Consider the following 6344-nt stretch of genomic DNA (forward strand, 5'->3'; position numbering starts at 1 on the left):
GAGTTAGAGGAGAGGCCAGGGTGAGTGTTCCCGTGTCAACGTGGGGAGCCCCCGGGCCTCCTTGTCAGCTTGCCCAGATGTAGGGGAGAAGAGGAAGAGGCACGGAGGGGTTTAAAAGCTGGCATCAAACATCAAAGAAAAGGAATCAGCTTGTTAATTAAAGGGTCCATGAAAGCAAAAGTGCCAAGGGCCCATAAGTCCTAATGTGGCCCAGGGGTCCACCACGGGTCTGGCACAGGACTGAGAAAGCTGAATGTTTAACATCCAACGTGATTCTGAGGCCCATCGCTTGTGGACCTTTTTTTTTTTAAAGCAAGAGACCAAAAATATATTGATTGCCTACTCGTCATCATGCTTAGCTACATGTTTTAGCTAAGATAAGGTTTGTCTTTGAGTGACCCCTAAACCCCCCAAAAACACTTTTGCCTTAAATTAGATAAAAGTTTCTTCTCTAAGAAAAAATGTGCAGTCCAGGGCGTAATCAATCAGGCTTCTTTTATTTTCTTCTCAATACATGGCTTCTGCCTCATGGTCCAAGATGGCGCCTCCAACAGTGGATATCATCTCAACCTTTTTGCCAGCATGAAGGAGAAAAGGAAAGAAAAAGAGCACGTCTCTCTAGTTACGGTCACTTCCGGGTTGTTGCACACATTACTTTCCTGATATTCCCTTGGCCAGAACTTAACCATAAGGCCACACCTAACTATAAGGGAGTTATAACCTATGGTCCATATGCCAGGTTATCATGGGCCTAGCTTAACGTAGGGGTTTTATTCCTATCTAAGAAGGGGATATATAAGAGGACAAAAACCAGTCTCTTACCTAGTTATTAAATAGAAACTCAGGGTTTAACAGTCATTATTTCAAGTCATCTCTGTATGGCTTTACTACTATTACAATTCCTCCTTCTATGTTCCAAATAGCCTTGCTGTTTGCTATTTTGGTTCCCTATAATAGGTTTTAATATATTCCATGATAACTAGGGGGATATGGGAGGTGAGGCTTAAATGGAAAAGAAAAGGAAGGTAGCATTTAGTTCTGGCTGTGTCAGACATTTGATTAGACACTGCAGTGGGCTGACTATGGCACTCAAAGGTTTCAGTTCTAATACCTGAAACCTTGAAGTGTAACTTACGTGGAAAAAGTTCTTTTTAGTTGTGATGAAGTTGAGTCTTGAGATGGGGAGTCTACCCAGGTGTGGGTGGGGTAAATGTAATCATAAGACTCCTTACAAGAGAGAGGCAAGAGGGAATTTAACAGACAAAAAAGAAGACAGCACTGTCCCAGAGGCAGTGGTTGGAGTTATGAGGCTTGCAGCTACGAAAGGCTGAAAGAGGTAAGGAACGGATTCCCTTCTAGAGCCTCCTGAGGGAGCACGGCTCTGCCGATATTTACTTTAGGCTGTGATACTGACAGAGAATAAATTTCTGTATTAGTTTGTTGCAGAAGCCACAGGAAACTAATACAGACATTTTCACGTTTTTTTCTCATTTGTATGGGGCAAGGGAGATGAGAAGGATGAGTTGTCATTCATGGCCAACCATGAGCCAAATAGTTAGGAAGGCAGTCTTTTTCTCATAACTCTTGTTTTCCCTTTCAATAGGTCTTTTCGTTTTTAAAGTCTATTCTATGATTCTTTTTTTTTTTACAGCAGCATGCCCAACAATGGACATCATTGCCAATATTTGGCTATGTATTTAGGGCTTAGGAATGTGATTTGTTAAAATAAATACTGAACACAATTTGGGATTCTACTAGGTATTTTCAAAATCTGTTTGGTTGAGCTGCCTCATCCCTGGCCCCAAAATAAACATCATTCTTTCCTTGTTCAACCCTAAATTATCAATACATGAATGCATCTGGACCGATGGTTGGATACAATCAAAGGAGTCCCTTTTTCTAGAGCTTTCCCTTGAATTGTACAAACTTGACTGGTCTGGATAGAAACACACCAGGCATTTCTCAAACACCAGTTGTACATGATGGTAAGTAGGGTGAGCATGCTATGTGATTTCCTTGGCTCCCATTTCCAGTTAGACTCCACTTAGATAACTTTCTTTAATTCACCATACAGGAAAAGCACAAGGAGACCACACAGACTTTGAGAATTGTGGACCATGTGTTCCTGGAGAAACGCTCTGCCACCTGCTTCTTTGAAAATCTTCCTCCAGCAGTTGAGGATTCCAGTTGTCTTAATTTGCCAAGGCTACTGTACCAAATACCACAGACTGGTCAGCTAAAATAATAGGAATTTATATATTGTCACGGTTTTGGAGGCTAGAAGTCCAAAATCAAGGTGTTAGATGGCCAGGTTTACTCTGAGGTCTGTAGCGTTCTGGCTCGGCTCGCTAGCATTTCACACCTCAATCCCTGCCCAGCCACAAGGCCATCTGTCTCTTCCCATCTTCTCCTTCTACTGACTACCTCCAAATTTCCTGTTTCTAGGGACTCCAGTCATATTGAAGTAAGGCCCATCCTGATTCAGTTTGGCCTAATCCTAATAAGATCTTCAAAGATCCTTTTTACGAATGGGTTCACATCCACAGGACGGAGTCTTTGTGGAAGACACGATTCAGTCCACAGCTGTGGACATGATGTCAGCTCCTTTGTGCTCATGTTGCAACATCATCCAGTGGTTCTCACAATTAAGGGACTAGGGGACTGCCCTGGTCAAGACCTGGTCAAGATCTCTGAGAGATCTCACCTAAGAACTTATCATTTGCTATATCTTACACTCCAAAGTAAGGTACTCTATTGACAATAATGCCCTCAGACTCCAAAATCGCTGAATTGGCTGATTTTCACAAAGTAGTCTCCCAGTCCCCTAAATTCTATTTATTTGCTAGATTTCCCAGTGCTGGCTGCTGTTATATAAATGAGCCAAAGATGGACTCTACATGGTGGCCTTGTGTGTTGTTCACCTCTTCACAACAGCCTGCGCTCATTAGAAAAATCTGTCAGCATCAAATTCAAATTCCTACACATCCACTTATTTAAAAATAGCCCATGTAAGCAACTTTAAAACATTTTTGGAGTTAACCTGCTTTTCATACCCCATGAACCATCACCCAGCTTTGTCCAGAATTTATTCTTGGTTGATTAGATAAGATCCTACACCTATAATGCCCCATCTTGCTTCAGCCTCTGCGACCTTCTTGGCTAAGAGACTCCCTGCTGTGCTGACTCTGGTTCACTTGGACACAAAAGCCTACCTACTCTTCCTTCTTTTCTCCTCTCCCCAAAGAGTTGAGGAATTTTCCCTTCCCCTGCTCCCTCTATGGTGGCCTGCGAAAGTCTGTCCCTTGCATACAACCCTGTCAGACCCACAGCCCCAGTAGATAGCTTGTGTCTTACTGCCATCTAGTGGTAAATCTTTTTCTTGCTCAACTCTGAAATTGGAGCTCACTATAGCTGCCCAATGGGTTCTTGGAAAATGTAATGGGTAGGCAAAGGAGAGAGAAGTAGCTGCAGCTGCTCCACCAGACACCGTTTGCCAGCTAACTACTTCTGGACCTGTATGTGCTTGTTCACACCTCCTAAGAACACATGCTCATTCTTATCCTTAAAGGCAAAGTGAAGGGTTTGAGCTGGGAAATATCTGTTGACACTTGACACATTGCCCTTCCAGAAGGAGAAGCCCCCTTCTCCTTAGGAATACAGATTATACAATCCACTATGCCTCTTCACTGTTAGTCACCAGCAACTTGCTTACTATTATATCATGGTGCACCTGCCACATCAGTTTAACCCACTTGATTGTCCACGACAGCCTTGGAGATGAAAGTGGTGATGCCACAGCCAAGAAGCCCTCTGTATATTTGAAGACCTGTTCAGTCATGGCAGCAGAGTGGGGTGAAGGATAAAGCAAGGCCATAGTTGGAGTGTGGAGAGCCAGGAGAGGTGGCATAGCTTACCTGGCCCTGCCTCAAATGGGATAGAAAGGCTAACATGCTGTTTAATTTCATTCTTGTATCTTTTACTTCCCTTCTTCTCTCTTTCCTCCATATGCTCAGTAGTCTTCAGTTACTCAACCTGGAGAAAGATTGTTTGAAACAAAGAATAAATGGTTAAAAGCTATAATTTCAGGCTTCATGAGAGAGAGAGAGGATTATTTGGATGGAGGGATATCTTAAAAATTTGCCCTGAAAAAGTGCATGAAAATTGGCATGTTTTGATTGAAAGAGAAGTAAAAAGAGAGTCGAAGACAGTGACTAGGGCACTTGGAAAAATATTTGCAATGCACTATTGCAGTGCCACTAAATTATGAGAAATATGGTTTAATATAGTATATCTATTCTAGAAGAATCACTCAATAGTTCCTTTCACTACCTGGGAGCTTAATTCATCAGTGGCAGTCTTTCCATATATACATTTTTGAAGGCTGCTCTCATCTTGAATATAAAATACTTTAGGAACCCGATTCAATTATGGCCAGTATCATATTTTTATATTCTTGCCAAAGGGACTTAGGATAAACAGAGGGTCAATTTAAAATTTTTGTACCAGAAGGTCACATAGGCAATCACTCAGCAGAGCACTTAGATGATATGAGACTGAAAAAATATTCCCTCAGCATAAGATGTGGGAAACCTATTGGATTATAAAGTATAATATACTTTCTTTCTTGAAATGAGCCTAATCAATATACTTTATAGTACTTTACCAGGGGCATTCATCACTAATGGATCAAACAGTAGGCCAAGATTTTCTTGAGAAAGTTAGAAACTGACTGGAGTTGCAGCCCTGGGATTTGGTGGTATCTACCAATAACATTCATTCTGTAAAATGCTCTGAGCACCTACTATGCATCCAAACTAGAGCATTGTTAGATATTATTACCACTTGTTTGGGAAAACACCTAACTATCTCTGCTAGAACAAGGGTTAAAAAAATCCCCAAATGCAATGCTGGATAGCAAAGATAGTGGAGATGAATTCTCCCTGGGCACAGGATTGTTCCTAAGTGGAGTTCTGACTCTTAAAGAGTTAAGAAAGAGAATGAAGAATGGCTTTTCAGGATGTAATTGTGAGTGGACAAGATGGGAGCTGGTGGACAAATGGAGAAGCACATGAAATTCATCTATAGTAGCAAAAGGAAAGGTGGACTAGTTGGGCACAGACTCTGGTAGACGGGTGGATGGATGATGGGAGTGTGTGGATGTCCTCTTGCAATGGATTCCATTTTATCAATGAAATAAGAAAGTCAATGGTTAAGGATGAAGGTGTGACAGCAGATGCTGGAGGTATGAGGAGAAAGGTGAAGCATGAAATCGTTACGCTCAAGTTTTCCCCCATTAAATCCCTTTACCTAGTACCTCAATTTTCAATATTAAATAGGAACCAATGAAGGATGGTTCCTATTAAACAGAAATCAATGAGAGAGCAATGTCATAAGGGACAGACAAGTAAGACAAACAATGCTTAAGCCCAGTAGAGCTACTACTAAGTCTCACGGGGCTGAGGAGCAGTTCTGTTCCCGTCACTGAATATCTTGGTAGAGTAAGCTTTTCCATCTTCATGTCTATTCCAGTACCCCCAAAACAGCAGCCTTAGGTTTGGGGGTGGGGGCTGGGGCAGAAGCTCCTTCCCTATCAAGAATGTCTGCTTGAGAGTATTCTAAACCAGTTTTGTCTGACAGGCAGTCAAGGGATTCTGGAGATTGAAGAGACTCATTATGAATCCAAAGTTGTCGTCCTTCCCTCCAAGGACTCAAGTAGAGAAACCTGAAGTAGAATTTCTAGCTACTGAGTTAGGAGCATAATAAGGCAATCTACTGTACAGGAGGGAAGGCTGAGGGCACTGGTTCAGTGAGAGTATGTGGGAAGTTCTCTCTCTCGGTTCAGTTTTCTCAGGGAAGTAGAGAAGAAGGTTATTACCTAAGAGAGAGGTTGTTGGAGGAAGTTTAGAAGACTATAGGGAAAGACTGAGTGGACTAGGCAAAGTAGTGTGATTACCACTTAAGGGCCCACTTGAGTTATGAATCTAAAGTGAAACCAATCATAGCATACCAGCATAGAATAGGTGGATTGAATTTCATTAAGGTTGTGATTTTGACAAGCGAATTATATGTGTATAGACACAACAGGCATGTATGTGTATATTCACACAACAGGCATATATGTGTATATTCTATGGATAAGAGGGGGGTGGAATGGGAAGAACTGACAAGTGTACTTTATACTGAAATAATCCAAGAATTATTCCCTTGTAAGACTGGTGGATAACTACAGTATTCCACATTTCTCTCGTCTCATGCCTCCAACACATTTTCTCTCTCTCTCTCTCTCTTCCCCTACACACACACACACACATACACACACACACAATTTTACATATATATATATA

This window comes from Dasypus novemcinctus, chromosome 2 (genome assembly GCF_030445035.2).
Source record: "Dasypus novemcinctus isolate mDasNov1 chromosome 2, mDasNov1.1.hap2, whole genome shotgun sequence".
NCBI classification, from domain to species: Eukaryota; Metazoa; Chordata; class Mammalia; order Cingulata; family Dasypodidae; genus Dasypus; species Dasypus novemcinctus.